Here is a 20,243-nt window from a genome sequence, read left to right as displayed (position 1 = left end):
ATTGTAACACTGTACTCTAACCTGGACCACAGGAGACCCTGTGGAGAGAGAGAGAGAGAGAAAGAGAGAGAGAGAGGAGAAGAAGAAGAAGAAGGAGGAGGAGGAGGAGGAGGAGGGAGGAAATGAAAAATTTTAGGAAAAAAAAGAAAAGGAGAGAAAAAAAGAAAAAGAAAAATTTTAGAAGGAGTCCTCACAGTGAGCTAAGATTGGTGCCATTATACTCTAGCCTGGACTACAGGAGGCCTCGTGTGGAGACCCTGTCTCAAAAAAAATAAGTGGGGAGAAGAAAGAAAAAGAAAGAAAGGAAAAAAGAAAGAAGAAAATGATAAATTTTAGGAGTCCTCCAACCCATTTAAAATTGCCAAACACATTTCTAGCACAATGTTAATTCAAGTATAAATGGCTTTTTTTTTTTTTAATTTTGAGACAGAGTCTCACTCTGTCACCCAGGCAGGAGTACAGTGGTACAGTACCAGCTCACTGCAACCTCCACTTCCCGGGTTCAAGTGGTTCTTCTGCCTCAACCTCCTGAGTAGCTGGGACTACAGGCACATGCCACCACACCCAGCTAATTTGTGTATTTTTATTAGAGACGGGGTTACTGTGTTAGTCAGGCTAGTCTCAAACTCCTGACCTCATGATCCACCTGCCTCAGCCTCCCAAAGTGCTAAGATTACAGGCATGAGCCACCACACCCAGCCTAGAATGGCATTTATTATGAGTAGAGGAAGACTAGACTACTACTTTCTTCTCTGCAAAGAACAGACCAAACCCCTCAGGTATATCTGATTCTGCAAAGATTGAGTAATTAAGGAGATCTACTTGTCCTAGCACTTATCATTTACAATTTAATTACCAAGTACCCAGCCACAAACAGGTATATATTTGCTGCATGCTTCCAACGTGAGGACTGTGATATTATTTTATTATAGGTATGGTTGTCAAATGTAATTGGACAAAAATGCAATGATCTAATACTCATAGACTGAGTGGGGAGACTCCTCAAATCCTATCTGTTTAGATTCTTCAGAGCTCTTCTGCCCAGCATTCTGTGTACACACACACACACACACGTACACACACACACACACACACACACACACACTACTTGGCTCATAACTCCCATAGCCCTTGTTATAATGTTGGGGTGCTTTAGGCCTCAGAAAACAGAGTCTCTCTCTGATCTTCTCTTATCCTCCTTTCACCTAACCAAGGCAAGACTTTAATTTGATTGTGGGTCATAAGATCCTCATTTAGGAAACGGTCCTGCCTGATACCCTGGAGGAAGGAATACTGCACAGAAGAGCCAAGAAAAATCTAAACAGGATTTGCTGAGTTTCCCCACTCAGTCTAGGAGTATTAGATCATTCCTTTTTGTCCCATTACTTTTGACAACCATTTCTATCCACTGAAGTCTCCATAAAAGGCCTAAGAGGACAGGGTTTGGAGAGCTTCCATATGGCTGAACACGTGGAGGTTCCTGGAGGATGGTGAGTCCAGGGAGTGCATAGCTCCATGCCTCTTCCCTCATACCTCACCCTTTGCATCTCTTCATCTTATCCTTTGTAATATCCTTTATAATAAACCATTAAATGTGTTCTCTTCAGTTCTGTGAGCCACTCTAGTAAATTAATCAAACCTGAAGAGTGGCTTGTGGGAACCCCAACTTGAAGCTGGTTGGTCAAACATTCTGGACATCTGCACTTGTGACTGGTGTCTGAAGTTGGCGTGCAGTCTTGAGGACTGAGCTTTCAATCTGTGGGATCTGATGCTATTTCCAGGTAGGCATAATCCAGAATTGGATTGCAGCTGATGTCTGCTACCGAATTGATTGCTTGCCCGCTGGTGGAGAGAATTCTTCACATACTTTGGGGTTACAGAAGTCTTCTGTGTTGATTGTTGTTGTCATTGAGAGAAAAAAATAGGAAAAAAAGCACTCTGCATGACTGTGGTTTTTACACTAACAGAGACTAAGAATATTGTTCTGTGTAGCAAACCGAATAATCCCCATCACCACCACCAACTAAATATCCACTTCCTAATCCCCAGAATCAGTGAATGCTGCCTTATATTGAAAAGAGATTTTGCAGAGTGATTAAAGACCTTGAGATAGAGAGATTAGCCTGGATTATCCAGATGGACCTGGGTCCTAAATGTAATCACAAGGGTTCTTAAAAGAGGGAGACAAGAGGGTCAAAGGGGGAAGGGGCAATGTGACCACAGAGATTGGAGAGATTGGAGCCAATGCATGTGGGCAGCCTCTAGCAGCGGGAACCGGCAAGGAACAGACCCCCCCACTCCCCCGAGAGCCTCTGGAAGGAAGCAGTCCTGCTGACACCCTGACTGTAGCCCAGTGAAACTGATTTCAGATTTTGGTCTGCAGTCAGAACTATCGTGTTGTTTTAAATCACCAAGTTGATGGTAATTTGTTTCTGCAGCAGTAGAAAGCTAACACAGTTTCCTTTAAGGAATCTTTGAAGTCCGATAATGATATATAAAATATTTGTCAAATTAGTATAACATTAATAAGTAGGCCCAAGACCATAGATCTCAACTCCATACCATGACCTCTAGATTGAGCTAGAACTGTGGTAAAACATTTTACCTTTGAATATCATGTTCTTGTATTATTGCTATTACAGTCTCTCCCCACCCTCCCTGTTCACCGTGAAGCCTGTATGGCAACCGCATGCACATATGAGCTTATGCACACATTTTTTTCTTCTGCTTGGGGTTTTATTCCTGGCCTTTACCCCTAAGGACTCTGACTCATCCCTCCACACTCAAGTCAAGAATCATCACCTTTGAGAAGCTGTCCCACCTTCCTAAAGGAGAATGGTCATCTCTGCTTTGGTGCTTTTGTAGAATTGTAAAGTAGTTATCAAATTACATTGTGACTATTTGTTTCCATTTCTGTTTCCCAAACCAGAACGTGAGCAACTCATATGCAAATACTGTCTAATCCATATTTATGCCGCTAGAACCTACTACTGTGTTTGGCACAGACACTCCTATCTATGAACTGAATAAATATGTGAATGACTATTCTCTGAATTCTGAAGAGCTTACTTGGGGATGGACAGGGACAGGAAGTGGGGAGGGATAGAGGTAAAGGACAAGACAACAGAAAATTCATGTTTCAGCAAGACATCCAGAGTCTTGGGGAAAAGACAAGGCTGATTTGTATCATGACTCAATTTTAGGCTATCCTCAGATGCTCATTATACATGCATTATACTTAGCATCTCTCTTGACCTTGCTTCAAAGTCAGTTTCTAAGTGAAGTTAGTGTGAGCTACCTCACACAGCAATCTGCTGATTAGAAGCTCTTAACTGGAGTGGGTGGCAGGCAGCCACACAGGATTTGTCACCTCTGCATCCTTGCATTGCTCTAGGCAGAGGCTGGCAACTTTATGATTTTATAGTAGCTGGTTAACAACTCTGTCCTTATAGACCATTTGGAGGAACAACTCATAAAGCTATCTACATTTAGTTTTCCTTCTTAGGCATAAAAAATACCCTCCCTCGGCGGGCTGGGTGGCTCACTCCTGTAATCCCCGCACTTTGGGAGGCCAAGGAAGCTGGATCATGAGGACAGGAGATTGAGGCCATCCTGGCCAACATGGTGAAACCGCATCTCTACTAAAAATACAAAAAATTAGCTGGGCATGGTGGCACAAGCCTGTAGTCCCAGCTATTTGGGAGGCTGAGGCAGGAGAATCGCTTGAACCTGGGAGGCAGAGGTTGCAGTGAGCCGAGATTGCGCTGCTGCACTCCGGCCTGGTGACAGAGTGAGACTCCTTTTCAAAAAATAAAATAAAATAAAATAAATACCCTCTTTTTACCCCTCAAGTACTCCAGACATATCTGCCTTTTATCTTGATCCAAAGTACAAAGGACAAACCTACGCTGAAAACCTTTCAATGGAAATGAGGTTGTCAATTCCACATACCTAGAAAACCTATGAAATCACACTTTTTTCAATATACAGATTGATGATAATTTATGGTGCGTCTTTGATCATGCATCACTCCTCATGATGTAGTTAGCTCTCTGGGCTTCTTTGCTATTTTGTACTATATATCTGTGTTGGTTTAGAATTGTACATTTAAGATTCTGCTTATTTTTTAAGGAAAATATTCACTTACTGAATATTTTCCATGTGCCAGACACTATGCCAAGTGCTTTACAATTCTCATTTAATTCTCACAACAAATTCAGGCACTAAGCATTATTACACCCTTTTTATAGATGGGGAAGCTGAGATTTCCAGAGGTAATTAGCTTTTTCCTTAAGGCTACTGGGATGTGGAGGCAGCACTCAGGTCCATGCCTGTTGGATGGAAAGTTTCTGTCTTCTTTCTTGCTTTCCACAATTCTAATGTGACATTAAATTACCACAGAAATGCCATTTAGCAATTAACACTAGCCTGTGGGGAGAAAAATTTAAATGTAGCCCTTACTTCCAAAGTCAAAATTTCCCTTGAAAACAAAGTACTGTGGAGTGAATTATGTTCCCCTCAATTCCTAGGTTAAAGCTGTATCCCCCAACGTGACTATATTTGGAAAGAGAGTCTTTTTAGCAGAAATGATAATGCTCTATAGAAATTCAAATTAACCTATAACCCCTATTCATGCTCTGTGCCATCATTAAGATGAAACTTTGTGGATTCAGTTTTATTTATTTCTTATATTGTTTTAAAAGGGATATATGGTATCCTGCAACCTGACTTTTCTATGGAAGGATAAGAACTTGTGAAAGGTTTTCCAAGGCAACCACAGTGAACTTAGGGTTTACAGAATGTCCCAGATTCTCAAAGATTGTTCTGAGATTCCCTGTTCAGTTGGTCTTGGTTCCTATGTGAAGCTACTCAACTCTCCAAAGAGCAAAAATCACAGATTTCAATGGTTTCTGCAGATGTCTACGGGTAAGCCTATCTGTCTGCATAAAAATTACTAGAGAAAGGCCGGGCGCGGTGGCTCAAGCCTGTAATCCCAGCACTTTGGGAGGCCGAGGCGGATGGATCATGAGGTCAAGAGATTGAGATCATCCTGGTCAACGTGGTGAAACCCCGTCTCTACTAAAAATACAAAAAATTAGCTGGGCATGGTGGCGCGTGCCTGTAATCCCAGCTACTCAGGAGGCTGAGGCAGTAGAATTGCCTGAACCCAGGAGACGGAGGTGGCGGTGAGCCGAGATTGCGCCATTGCACTCCAGCCTGTGTAACAAGAGCGAAACTCTGTCTCAAAAAAAAAAAAAAAATTGCTAGAGAAGTTTTCCCAAAATACAGACAGATGGGCTTAAGTTCAGAGGAGGTCTCAGTAAAAACAACAACAGCTAATACTTACATAGTGTTTGCTATCAGCCAAACTCTATTCTAAGCACTTTATAAACATTGACTTATTTAACCTGCTCAGCAATCCTGTGAGGTAAATATGATTATCATCATCATCATCTATCAATAAGGAAACTGAGGCATAGATTGGTTAAGGAACTCGCCCAAGGTCCCATCACCAGTCAGGGCAGGTCCAGATTTGAATGTAAGCTGTCTGACTCCAGTCTGCACTTTAACCTCTATGCTGTGCTCTTCATATTTGTATTTTAATAAATTTTCCAGGTGATTCTGATGTCCAGCAAGGCTCTGAACTCTGAAAACTCTCATTTGATGTATGAATCTTTTTCTCTTGGAACTTCTTACTTGACAGTCTCTGAGCTAGGGTTGGAAGCCAACCACCTCAGGAAAGCCTATTCTTTTTTTTTGAGATGGAGTCTCACTTTGTCACCCAGGCCAGAGTGAAGTGGCATGATCTTGGCTTACTGCAACCTCCACCTCCCGGTGATTCTCCTGCCTCAGCCTCCCAAGTAGCTGGGACTACAGGTGAGGGCCATTACTCCTGGCTAATTTTTTTTTTTTTTTTTTTTTTTTTTTTGTAGAGATGGGGTTTCACCATGTTGGCCAGGCCAGTCTTGAACTCCTGACTTCAAGAGATCCACCTGTCTTAGCCTCTCAACGTGCTGGGATTACAGGTTTGAGCCACCATGCCCAGCCCTATTCTATTTTTTTACATAATCCCAGGCATTAACTATTGCATCCTCTGCTCTGTGGAGACTAAGTCTGATCCTGGGAAGAAACATGATAGGATGGAAAGTATGGATTTGGGAGTCGATAAGGTAGTATCCTGGAATTGGCTCATACTGACTTGGAAGAGCTGTTTATGTGCATCTCTTCATAGCACCGTGTTTAGTGATGCTACTTTGGGAGCTTGAAATCAACCTCGATAAACCAACCTTGATTTCTGTAGCGTAAATACCACAGAAATCAGCAAACAAACCTCGATAAACTGACCTTGATTTCTGTAGTGTAAATACCACAGAAATCAGCAAATGAACCTCAATAAACTGACCTTGATTTCTGTAGTGTAAATACCACAGAAATCAGCAAACACTCCCAAATCAGGGCTTCTTTTTCTTTTTTTCTTTTCTTTTTTTTTTTTTTTTTTTTTTTTTGAGACGGAGTTTTGCTCTTGTTACCCAGGCTGGAGTGCAATGGCGGGATCTCGGCTCACCACAACCTCCGCCTCCTGGGTTCAGGCAATTCTCCTGCCTCAGCCTCCTGAGTAGCTGGAATTACAGGCACTCACCACCATGCCCAGCTAATTTTTTCTATTTTTAGTAGAGATGGGGTTTGACCATATTGACCAGATGGTCTCGATCTCTTGACCTTGTGATCCACCTGCCTCGGCCTTCCAAAGTGCTGGGATTACAGGCGTGAGCCACCACGCCCGGCCAGGGCTTCTTTTTCACCAGACAGCTGGTAACTAAACATTTAGCAGCATGTGGATAAATGTATGGCATAATTCCCATCTCAACCACCTATTTTCTACATTACATCAGGCACATTCTTCAAACTCTCCAAGCCTCAGTTTTCTCATTTGTGAAAATGGAAGGAGTAACATCTATGGGAATCAAATGAGATAAGAAATGTGGAAGCCTTTGGCTTAGTGTTGAGTAAATGAACAAAGACACTTTACAAATGTTCTTTCCACTTCTCAATTATTCCCAAACAGTTTAACTGTTTAACTGACATCTCTCATATTTTTCCTTATTTTCTATTTTCCAAGCTCAATTTTCTTTCAGTTATTATTCATTTGCTGGCATTTTCAGACCCGTTTTTGTATTTCTGGGTATGTTAGACTTCATCACAACCTGCAAGGGAAGCTCACAGTTCTCCCAAGTGTGGGCAACTGCTCTCTTGTTCCAGCTCTGCCTGCCAGCATCACCACTCCCTGCAGCTCTGTGGCCTGCATCACATATTTATGCTCCCTCTGCGTACCATTACTGATGCACCAGAGCCCAAGATGGGTCAGAGTTCTGCGCAAAGCCTGAAAATCATTCCTATTCCCATATGGTTAATTATTTTCCGCAAGTACCAAGGACATGTTGCTTAGACTGCCTCAAGGCCCCCAAAGTCCTGAAGAGTTTTGGTGAAATTGCTGTTTTAGTAGTTTTAGTTACAGCCTCTCTCTAAAGAAATCAGGTGTAAACTTGTGTGTGGAGTCAGGGTCTTGGGATGGGAGGATTTTTGTCTGAGTCAACAGATAAATTTAAGTGACAAGCAAAACATATGCCCAGATAACTTCTTCCGTCAACAATGAATGCTTTGTAACTGGCCAAGTTTCACTGCCTGACTCTTCTTTTCCACTTTCTCTCTCATGAGGCTCATTTGTCTGTCAACCAGCTAGACACATCCGTACCTATCTGAATTCCAGAGCTGCAACAGATAGACTCAGCCTGGGGCCTCCTCCTATAAAATTTCTCGAAAGCGCTAAACACCATTTCATGGGCAGTTGGATGTGCAGAATGGACAGGGAGGATTCTTCTCCATGATAGGACACTATAATTTTTTTTTTTTTTGAGACGGAGTTTCGCTCTTGTTACCCAGGCTGGAGTGCAATGGCGCGATCTCGGCTCACCGCAACCTCCGCCTCCTGGGTTCAGGCAATTCTCCTGCCTCAGCCTCCTGAGTAGCTGGGATTACAGGCACGTGCCGCCATGCCCAGCTAATTTTTTTTGTATTTTTAGTAGAGACGGGGTTTCACCATGTTGACCAGGATGGTCTCGATCTCTTGACCTCGTGATCCACCTGCCTCAGCCTCCCAAAGTGCTGGGATTACAGGCTTGAGCCACCGCGCCCGGCAGGACACTATAATTTTAAGAAAGTCACCTAAGATGGACTTACTTTTTTTTAGTCATCATATTACTGATTTGGTTATATAAACTGAACTTGCAGCTATGGGAAAAATTTGCTTTTAGGTTGTTCAGTCCTATCTTCCACTAATCTCATATTTGTACAGTTAATTCTTTTTTTTTTTTTTTTTTTTTTTTTTGAGATGGAGTTTCACTGTTGTTACCCAGGCTGGAGTGTAATGGCGCGATCTCGGCTCACCGCAACCTCCGCCTCCTGGGTTCAGGCAATTCTCCTGCCTCAGCCTCCTGAGTAGCTGGGATTACAGGCACGCACCACCATGCCCAGCTAATTTTTTGTATTTTTAGTAGAGACGGGGTTTCACCAGGTTGACCAGGATGGTCTCGATCTCTTGACCTTGTGATCCACCCGCCTCGGCCTCCCAAAGTGCTGGGATTACAGGCTTGAGCCACCGCACCCAGCACAGTTAATTCTTAAAACATGAACGAAGAGTTTTTATATTTATACCTATGAAATCTTAATGTAGTACATTAGGTCCATCATCCTAGCCTTTTGAGGGCATTTCAGGTCCCAATTTTTTCTCCATAATGTATTCTTTCATATGGCAAAAAAAAAAAAAAAAGGTCGGGCGCGGTGGCTCACGCCTGTAATCCCAGCACTTTGGGAGGCCGAGACGGGTAGATCATGAGGTCAACAGATCGAGACCATCCTGGTCAACATGGTGAAACCCCGTCTCTACTAAAAATACAAAAAATTAGCTGGGCATGGTGGTGCGTGCCTGTAATCCCAGCTACTCAGGAGGCTGAGGCAGGAGAATTGCCTGAACCCAGGAGGCGGAGGTTGCGGTGAGCCGAGATTGCGCCATTGCACTCCAGCCTGGGTAACAAGAGTGAAACTCCATCTCAAAAAAAGAAAAAAAAAAATGTGTTTTTTGGCCGGGCGCGGTGGCTCAAGCCTGTAATCCCAGCACTTTGGGAGGCCGAGGCGGGTGGATCACGAGGTCAAGAGATCGAGACCATCCTGGTCAACATGGTGAAACCCCGTCTCTACTAAAAATACAAAAAATTAGCTGGGCATAGTGGCGCATGCCTGTAATCCCAGCTACTCAGGAGGCTGAGGCAGGAGAATTGCTTGAACCCAGGAGGCGGAGGTTGCGGTGAGCCGAGATCGTGCCATTGCACTCCAGCCTGGGTAACAAGAGCGAAACTCCGTCTCAAAAAAAAAAAAAAAAAAATGTGTTTTTACTGAAAGATATATATGGAAAAGGCCTCCTAGAAAAGTGGACAAATGTTTAGCAGTTAGGATACAACTATAGCTCTAAACATCTTTGGGAACCCCAAACTGGCCCAAATGTCTTTGGTAACCCAGAACTAATTCAAATGCCAGTGACACCCCTATTTTTCAGGCCCTACATTTGTATTTGTTCCCCTCTCTATCTACTTTTCCATTAAACTCTGCTTCTATTGCTCCTTTTGCTGCTATTTATTTCTACTACCTTTTCTCTATATTTTAGATTCCAAATGCCCTTAATATGAATTTCATGACTATAAATCTGATAGTTACAATCTGTAGCACACTGTTGGGTGGATTTTTCATGCAGACCACTCCAAGGCTACTTCTCTGCCATGACTAACCTAACAGATGACTTGGACTAGAATAGTGACTCCTGGTCCCCTCGGATGTGGCCAACACAATAGGGTCACTTGACACAAATATATTCATCCATTAGTGTGCCGGATGTTTTTATAATGCTGGTGATACAGACTAAGACCTGTCTTCAGAGATTACTTATTCTAATGGGAAAGAAAGACAATAAACAGGTTAAAAAATAATTTAGTGATACATGCCAGTAGGTTAAAAAATAAGGCAAGAGATGGGGAGAAGAGAACCAATAGGGTTGAAAGGAAAGGCCTCTTTGAAAACATAAAATTTAAACTGAAACCCAAAGGATGAGAAAAGGAGTTACTCTGGTCAAAATCTTTGTACCATTGTTCTAGCACATTCTAGCAAAGACCTGGGTACAGGAATGAGGTTGCTGTTAGGGAACAGAAAAGCCAGTGTGAACCTTGGAAGGAAAGGGGAGAGTGGCAGAAACTGAAATTGGAGACATAGGCAGGTCCCAATCGTCAGAAAGTCTGGCTTTTATTTTCCATGCACTAGAAGGCTGGTTGAGAGTTTTAAATATCGAAGGTGTTTTGCAGGTGGGAGAGACCCATCTGGTTTTAACAGAGATGGGAATACAGTAGCATCAGAAGGCACTGGCTAGAGCTGCTTTCTTCAAGGCATTTGGGTCTGATAGGCACTTAGGTTTCAAAAATTGTCCAGTTCAGTCATCTGGAACGTTCTATTCCTCCATCTTATTGTCATTTATAAGCATGCTTTCAGTGTTCTCATTGGGTTTATGATACAAACATTGCTTCAGAGGGTGGGGCTGAAGCTGCCAATGATGATGATAGGAAGATCTGGATTTCACAGTCAGCCAGAGTCCCCTGGAGGACAAAAGGCAATCTCCCAGCTTTCCTCCTCAGATGACCTTTCATTCTTCGGTTTCCAGAACCGAAAGACGAAAAATCAACCCAAAGTTGGGTGCAGTGGCTCATGCCTATAATCCCAGCACTTTGGGAGGCCAAGGTGGGCAGATCACAAGGTCAAGAGATCGAGACCATCCTGGTCAACATGGTGAAACCCCGTCTCTACTAAAAGTACAAAAAATTAGCTGGGCATGGTGGCACGTGACTGTAGTCCCAGCTACTCTGGAGGCTGAGGCAGGAGAATTGCCTGAACCCAGGAGGCAGAGGTTGCGGTGAGCCGAAATCACGTCATTGCACTCCAACCTGGGCAACAAGAGTGAAACTCCGTCTCATAAAAAAAGGGAGATGGAGATCATCCTGGCCAACATGGTGAAACTCTGTCTCTACTAAAAATAGAAAAATTAGCTGGGCTTGGTGGCAGGTGCCTGTAGTCCCAGCTGCTTGGAAGGTTGAGGCAGAAGAACCGCTTGAACCTGGGAGGCGGAAGTTGCAGTGAGCCCAGATTGCCCACTGCACTCCACCCTGGCGACAGAGCGAGACTCCATCTCAAAAAAAGAAAAAGAAAAAGAAAAATCAGCTTGAACTGAAGAACAAGGCAGCCCTACTGTGAATCAGGCTGGGAAAAAGAGGACAAAGAGAGATAAAGCTATCCACAAACTTATCAGGAAGCACTGTCTGTCCCGGGGTCTTGAGCAGATGTAAAATGCCACAACATACCCCTCTTTGAGTGACGATTACTTTATTTCCAATGACGTCCCTAACCCATGATGTAATTCCCGTCTTTCTCTAAGGATCCTAATTGCTAGGCTACCCTCGCCTCCTGGCAGCACCCAGCCCCTGGACTACCCCCACTTCTCATAAACACACTGTAGAAGCAGCACCCACTGCACAGCTGATCCCCACTTCCCTTCCGCCATCCTTACCATCCTTCAGAGGGGACCCAAAGATACTTGCTTCTCTTCTCTGTTAGAGTCAGTAAATCTGGTTTCATCAGATCACAGATTCACACCTGCTGGTCTCAATCCCTTCAGTCTCCGTCTGTTCCCTCCCTGCTTCATTTCCCACATCACCCTGAAGAGGGTCATGGTGAGGTAGTCATTCAATTTTGAAACCAAAATCTTGGAATTTGGGATTGCAAATGGTAAAAACACTTCCCCTCTCATGTCTGTGCTTTGTATTTTTTGGCTAGGGGGTTTGGCAATGACACTGCTGGTTTTGCTTGAGAGGAATGGGGCTGGGTACCAGGATGCTTCTTAGAAGCCCATGACCTCAAACCCTCCCAACAGGATTCCTGTGCCTGTTGACAGTTTGCCTCAATATACAATATTTAGTCTTTGTTTTAAAACTACTCTAATTTTGTCTAATAAAGCTCTAAAGGCTACCAGCTGACGTTAATTTGTAATATCTCTACAGAGTTAGCAAAATGGCTAGCAAGAATGTCAAAGCTCCTACCAGCTCCTGTCACTTCAGGAATGTTTATGCCTTTTTTTTTTCTTTTCTTTTCTTTTTTTGGAGTCACAGTCTCATTCTGTCACCCAGGTTGGAGTGCAGTGGCACAATCTTGGCTCACTGCAACCTGTGCCTCCTGGGTTCAAGCAATTCTCCTGCCTCAGCCTCCTGAGTAGCTGGGATTACAGACGTGTGCCACCATGCCCAGCTAACTTTTGTATTTTTAGTAGAGACTGCGTTTCAATATGTTGGCCAGCTGGTCTTGAATTCCTTGCCTCAAGCAATCCACCCACCTCAGCCTTCCAAAGTGCTGGGATTATGGGCATGAGCCACCACACCTGGACAGAATTGTTTACACCTTCTTATTATTTATTTATTTATTTATTTTGAAGATGGGGTTTCACCATGTTGGTCAGGCTGGTCTTGAACTCCCGACCTCAGGTGATCTGCCCGCCTTGGCCTCCAAAGTGCTTGGATTACAGGCATGACCCACCATGCCTGGCCCTTTTTTCTTCTTGTTCTTATTTTTTTATTTATGCCTTCTTAGTAATGACAGACATCACTGTTACCTACGGTATGGAATTACAAATATATATTGTTGATAATACCAGCTTTAGGCTTGAGCTTAATTTTCCATTAATAAAGTGTTACTGTTTTAACATGAATTGTATGTTACTTACATGGCATTGCCTCTAAGAGCAAAAACTTTTGGAATCCACTGGGCTCATAGGTAGTAAGGAGTGAATGTGTTTATGGAGTAGTAGAAAGATCACGAGTTTAGAATCTGGTAGACCTCAGCTCACCTCTTCTGAACTCTATGATCTTGAGCTATTATTTTTCCTCTCTGAGCCCCAGTTTCCTCATCTATAAAGTGGAAATAATAGTACCTACTATCTTAGTTCATTTTCACACTGCTATAATGACATATCCAAAACTGGGTAATTTATAAAGAAAAGAGGTTTAATTGACTCACAGTTCTTCATGGCTGGGGAGGCCTCAGGAAACTTACAATTCAAGGGGAAGCAGGAATGTCTTACGTGGCAGCAAGTGAGAGACAGCCAGCAAGAGCAGGGAAAACTACCTTATAAAACCACCAGATCTCATGAGACCTCACAATCACAAGAACAGCATGGGGGAAATCGCCCCCATGATCCAATCACCTGCCACAGGTACCTCCCTTGACATCTCAATTCACGATGAGATATGGGTGGCGATACAGAGCCAAACTGTATCACCTTTTGTAAGGTTAGTGACCATGAATGCGACATTCTAACTCACTTTATTCTAACATGTAGTAGGTGCTCAGTGAGCAGTTGGTATTTTTTTATCATTATCAGATTATGTCTAGTCTTCAACTACCTAATTATTTCTTCCCCACCAAGTCTGAGGCCATCTCACACCCACTTTATCCCCAACTCCCCACCAGATGGCTCAGCCCTGGGCCGGTGTTTAGACCAATTCTGACCTTCATGTCCACTCATGCAGGCTGCTGGTTTTCCTGCCCACCTGCTTCTGCTTTGAGAACTGGAACTCTGCCCTGTATCCATGGGCCTGAGTGTTGGTACTCTGCACAGTACTGAGTCTCTCTCTTTGCAACCCTCTTGTCAAACTTCCCAAACCCTAGAGAAAAGATCAAGGACAATAGTCCTGCTCATGAGGTCAGCCCAGTACCGTCATCCTGCCATCTGCTAACAAACCTCTCTGGTTGCACTGCCTGGATTTTCAAGGATCTCCTGCTCTGGACTTCAGGGCTTGTCCCTGACCAGTTGGGATATCCCAGCTACTCTGACTTAGATCATCCCTGACCTGGCTTGGATAGTGTGTTCTGCCTCTCTGACTGCACCTTTCTCCCAGTACTGCCTTCTGAATACCTGTTTCAACCCAGTTTCAGGTCTAATTCCTGAGTGCTATTTATTCCTTTTGCCTGTTTATACTGGTATCAGGGTAATAAAACTACTCTCTGAAGACTTTAATTGAGGGTCACATTGGCAATATAAAATGTGATTAAAGTTTGATCTGGTGACCTTGTAAATGGTCATGGAGGCTGCAAATGTGAGGGTTAAAGTGCTGTGGAGTTGCAGACCAACATTGCTTTAAATTAATCTGGAATGTTCATATAGTAAAGAGCTAGAGAGTTCAGCTGCTCTTAGCATTTAACAGTTCACTGAAGACAGAGTTTCAATTTAGGTTGTAGATGAGTGTTGTAATATTGCCAATCCTCAAAAAAACACAGCTGCCAGCTTGTTGTTGACTATGTTTGGGAGCTAAAAAGTAATAAGAAGTAGGCATCGTTGGTACTGTTTTGTCAACATTGTGCTGGAGGTAAGCCCAACTCAGATCCAGCAAGTCACTGAGCTCAGTCACCCTTTCTTCCTGATGGGGCATCTGGGGAAATCTTCAGCACCATGTGTTGTTTTTCTAATTCTTCCACCTGCCTGGTGATAACCATACAAATTAGGAAGAAGACAATTAAAAAGAACGTTTTATAAGGTAAAATTATGCATGTTTACTCTGGAAACTTAGAAAAATACAATGAAATATAAAGAAGCAGATACAATTACCATCTATTCCAGCATCCAGAGAGTAAAAATGTTTGTATTATTAACATTTTATTTTTTCGGAGACAAAGTCTCATCTCAGTCTGCCACCCAGGCTGGAGTGCAATGGCACAATCATGGCTCACTGCAGCCTCTACCTCCAAGGCTTAAGCGATTCTTCTGCCTCAGCCTCCTGAGTAACTAGAACAACAGGCACGTACCAACATGCCTGCCAATTTTTTTTTTTTTTTTTTGTGAGACGGAATTTCACTCTTGTTACCCAGGCTGGAGTGCAATGGCGCCATCTCGGCTCACCGCAACCTCCACCCCCTGGGTTCAGGCAATTCTCCTGCCTCAACCTCCTGAGTAGCTGGGATTACAGGCACGCGCCACCATGCCCAGCTAATTTTTTGTATTTTTAGTAGAGACGGGGTTTCACCATGTTGACCAGGATGGTCTTGATCTCTTGACCTCGTGATCCGCCCGCCTCGGCCTCTCAAAGTGCTGGGATTACAGGCTTGAGCCACCGCGCCTGGCCCATGCCTGACAATTTAAAAAAAAAAAAATGATTTGTAGGCCTGGCTAGGTGGCTCATACCTGTATTCCCAACACTTTGGGAGGCCGAGGCAGGCAGATCACCTGAGGTTGGGAGTTCGAGACCAGCCTGACCAACATGGAGAAACGCCATCTCTACTAAAAATACAAAAAAATAGCTGGGTGTGGTGGCAGATGCCTGTAATCTCAGCTATTTGGAAGGCTAAGGCAGCAGAATCGCTTGAATCCACGGGGCGGAGGTTGTGGTGAGCCAAAATCACGTCATTGCACTCTTACCCAACACAGTCTTCTTTGTGCACAAATTAAGAAACAGAGGTCACCTGGACTCCCATGACTTAGATGGCCATTGTTAGCATGTTACATTTTAAGACACTAATTTCGAAAACATCAGTACAAAAATTAGCCAGGTGTGATGCTGCGCACCTGTAGTCCCAGCTACTCAGAAGGCTAAGGCAGGAGACTTGCTTGAACCCAGGAGATGGAGGTTGCAGAGAGCTGAGATCACACCACTATATGCCAGCCTGGGCAATGGGAGTGAAACTGTCTCAAAACAAAAACAAAACATTATGTTTAGTTCAAAGAGAAGGAGAAATATTAAACACAATGCATTGTTCTCAAAAACATGTATTAGTCATATATTTAAATCAAACATTTATTAAAACATTTATTAGGGCTGGGCAGAATGAAAGGAAGGAAGGTAAGTAACAGCAGTGACTACAAAATAAGCTGTAGTGGAAGACAGCTCTGAGATAAACTTTCTGACCCCCTACAGTTTAAAATCAACATCTTCTGGACTAGATTATGCTTCTACAGACAATTGTAGTTATTATCTCACTAGTCTGCTAGCACCCACTCTGGCATCCTTCCATCCATTTTTTTATGTACAACAGCCAGAGTTCCCATGTACAACATGCCACCTCTTAAGATGATGACTAAGCCCCTTACCTGGCTCACCAGACCGTGCCAGCCCCATTTGCGGCACACCCACTGGCTTCCATGACCGAATCCTTCTGCTCCCTCCTGACAGCCTCTGCTGCAACCCCTGCATGCATCGCTGCCTGCAATCATTCTCCTTTCTTGGCTCAGAGAACATTTTCTCAGAGAAGCCTTTTCTGACCTCCCTGAATAGGCCAAGTTCCTTTTCGGTGGGTACTTAAGACACTGACAGCACACTGAATGCACAGCTCTCCTTCTTAGCACATGTCACAATCTCAATTTTTTTTTTTTTTTTTTTTTTGAGACGGAGTTTCGCTCTTGTTACCCAGGCTGGAGTGCAATGGTGCGATCTCGGCTCACCACAACCTCCGCCTCCTGGCTTCAGGCAATTCTCCTGCCTCAGCCTCCTGAGTAGCTGGGATTACAGGCACGTGCCACCATGCCCAGCTAATTTTTTGTATTTTTAGTAGAGACGGGGTTTCACCTTGTTGACCAGGATGGTCTCGATCTCTTGACCTCGTGATCCGCCCGCCTCGGCCTCCCAAAGTGCTGGGATTACAGGCTTGAGCCACCGCGCCCGGCTTCAATTTTACATTAGTGCACTCGAATTATTTATCTGCTATCTGCCTCCCTGAGTAGAGTATATGCTGGTAACAACAGGTTCCATGTCAACAAGCTGGACACCCAAGGTCTAGCATGGTGCCTGGCACAAGGCAAACACCCAAAAGGTGAGTAAATGAATGACTAAATCAGTCTTTACTAGAAAGTGTACTAGCTACTATTTTTAAAATAAGTCATCCTTTTAAATTACTGTGTGATTGATGTGATCATAAGAATAAGAATAACATTGGCCAGGTGTGGTGGCTCACGCCTATAATCCCAGCACTTTGGAAGGCCAAGGCGGGTGGATCACAAGGTCAAGAGATCAAGACCATTCTGGTCAACATGGTGAAACCCCGTCTTTACTAAAAATACAAAAATTAGCTGGGCGTGATGGCGCACGCCTGTAATCCCAGCTACTTAGGAGGCTGAGGCAGGAGAATTGCTTGAACCCAGGAGACGGAGGTTGCGGTGAGCCGAGATCGCACCATTGCACTCCAGCCTGGGTAACAAGAGCAAAACTTCCTCTCAAAATAATAATAATAATAATAACATTAAGGGAAACACTGTCTCTGAGACAAAGTGAACACTGGGCTGACTTTGCTGTCCAACAAAGAATAGGAAATTGATCTAACAGAGAAGGGTTCAACACTGGGATGGAGTCTCAGGGAATAGAGATGATACAGGTTCTTAGAGCCAAATCCACAAATGGTCCATAGTGCAATAGGTTTCCTGGTTGGTTGAATCCAGATCATACAGTTGAGTCACAGACTGCAGACAATGGCCATTTTACCATCAAGATGTGTTTCTGCTGATTCTAACCAGTATTTGAAGAAAATTTGTCCCTGTTCTTTCTTGGAGGCAGGGGGATCCTTACTGCTTGTTATGTTGAAATTTCTCTTAGCTTTCAAAGCTCAGAGTTCTGCAGATCCTCACTTTGAGGGTTCTTCAGACAATGTTTTCTTATTTTTACTTTGCTGAGACATTGGTTTGCATTCAACTGTAAAATGGGGTCAATAATATCTTCCTCAAAGGATTCTTAAGAGGATTATTCAGATAATTCAATGAAGGAAGATAGAAGTATATAGTCTACCTAATAAAGACCACTTAGATGTTACTGAAAATGATGCTGGGTGCGGCTCATGCCTATAATCCCAGCATATTGTGAGGTTGAGGTGAGTGGATCACCTGAGGTCGAGAGTTCGAGACCAGCCTGGCCAATATGGTGAAACCCCATCTCTACTAAAAATACAAAAATCAAGCCAGGCATGGTGGTGCATGCCTGTAATCCAATCTACTCGGGAGGCTGAGGCAGGAGAATTGCTTGAACCTGGGAGGTAGGGGTTGTGGTGAGCCAAGATCGCACCATTGCACTGCAGCCTGGGCAAAAAGAGCAAAAGTTTGTCTAAAAAAAAAGATGTTACTGAAAATGGAAAATGGTGTTAGTAATTCAAACAGCAACATTCTTTTTTTGAGGACCAGTATGCCAGGCCCCACTAAGTTGTGCTGTGCCAATACAGACTTCACCTACTTCTTTATTGATTCTCTAAGCCAGAATAAGAACGATATCTTGTGGAGAGTCTTCCTGAACACGTTTTTCCTCATTGTGTTAAATGAACTCATGCCTTCAGTATCACAAGATTCAAGGCCAAAGTGGTAGAAATGAAATTCCTTAGGCAGTCATCCTGTGAGCTAATGCCGTAGGATAATGGAGTCAATAAAACACAGAATTTGGGCCGGGCGCGGTGGCTCAAGCCTGTAATCCCAGCACTTTGGGAGGCCGAGGCGGGTGGATCACGAGGTCGAGAGATCGAGACCATCCTGGTCAACATGGTGAAACCCCGTCTCTACTAAAAATACAAAAAAGTAGCTGGGCATGGTGGCATGTGCCTGTAATCCAAGCTACTCAGGAGGCTGAGGCAGGAGAATTGCCTGAACCCAGGAGGCGGAGGTGGCGGTGAGCCGAGATCGTGCCATTGCACTCCAGACTGCGTAACAAGAGCGAAACTCTGTCTCCAAAAAAAAAAAACCACACAGAATTTGGTCAGAACCCTAGGTTCTTTTCACCATCTCACCTTGGTTTCCTTCCTTTTTTCTTTTTTTAAAAGACAGGGTCTCACTCTGTCATCCAGGTTGAAGTTAAGTGGTGCAATCTCAGCTCACTTCAACTTCTGCCTCCCAGGCTGAGATGATCCTCCTACCTCAGCCTCTCGGGTAGCTGGGATTATAGGCACGCACCACCACACACAGCTAATTTTTGTATTTTTCTTTTTTCTTTCTTTTTTTTAAGACAGGGTTTTACCATGTTGGTCAGGCTGGTCTTGAACTCCTGACCTCAGGTGATCTGCCCGCCTTGGCCTCCAAAGTGTTTGGATTACAGGCATGAGCCGCCACGCCTGGCCTAATTTTTGTATTTTTAGTAGAGATGGATTTTCCCCATGTTGCCCAGGCTGATCTCAAACTCCTGGGCCCAAGTAATTTGCCAGCCTTGGCTTCCCAAAGTGCTGAGATTACAGCCATGAGCCACCGTGCTGGGACTCACCTTGATTTCTTACAAATTTCGTGATTTTAGGAGGTTTTTTAACTTCTCAGAGCTTCAATTTCCTCATCTATAAGAAAGCAGTGATAATTTTAGCTTTATCATCAGGCTAATTATAAGGACTAGGAGAGAAAAGTTTCATGGAAAACTGTAAACTCCTGTATAAACTTAGTAATGATGCTGTGGACTGAATATTTGTGTCATTCACATTGTAGTCCTAATTCCTAATGTGATGGTGTTTGAAGAAGGGACCTTTGAGAGGTAATTAGGTTTAGATGGTCATGAGGGTAGAGCCCTCATCATGGTATTAGTGTTGTTTTAAGAAGACATAGAAGAAAGCTAGCTTCCATCCTCGTTGTGTGGATACAACACAGAGAGCTGTCTACAAACCAGTAAGTGGACCCTCACCATTCACTGGAGCTGCCAGCAACTTGATCTTGGATTTCCCAGCCTCCAGCACTGTGGGGAATAAATGTTGTTTAAGCCAGCGGTACCCAACCTTTTTGGCACCAGGGACTGGTTTTGCGGAAGACAATTTTTTCATGGAGTGTGTAGGGGAAGGGGAGATGATTTGGGGATGAAACTCTTCCACCTCAGATCAATAAGCATTGGTTAGATTTCCATAAGGAGCATGCAACCTAGATCTCTTGTATGTGTTGTTCACAATAGGGTTCCTGCTCCTATTTTTGTTTTTTTTATTTTTTATTTTTTTGGAGACAGAATTTCACTCTCGTTTCCCAGGCTGGAGTGCAGTGGCGTGATCTCGGCTCACCTCAACCTCCGCCTCCTGGGTTCGAGCGATCCTCCTGCCTTAGCCTCCTGAGTAGCTGGGATTACAGGCACCACCACCATGCCCAGCTAATTTTTTATATTTTTAGTAGGACAGGGTTT

Source organism: Saimiri boliviensis, chromosome 10, assembly GCF_048565385.1.
Source record: "Saimiri boliviensis isolate mSaiBol1 chromosome 10, mSaiBol1.pri, whole genome shotgun sequence".
Lineage (NCBI taxonomy): Eukaryota > Metazoa > Chordata > Mammalia > Primates > Cebidae > Saimiri > Saimiri boliviensis.
Note: the sequence above shows the minus strand (reverse complement) of the source record.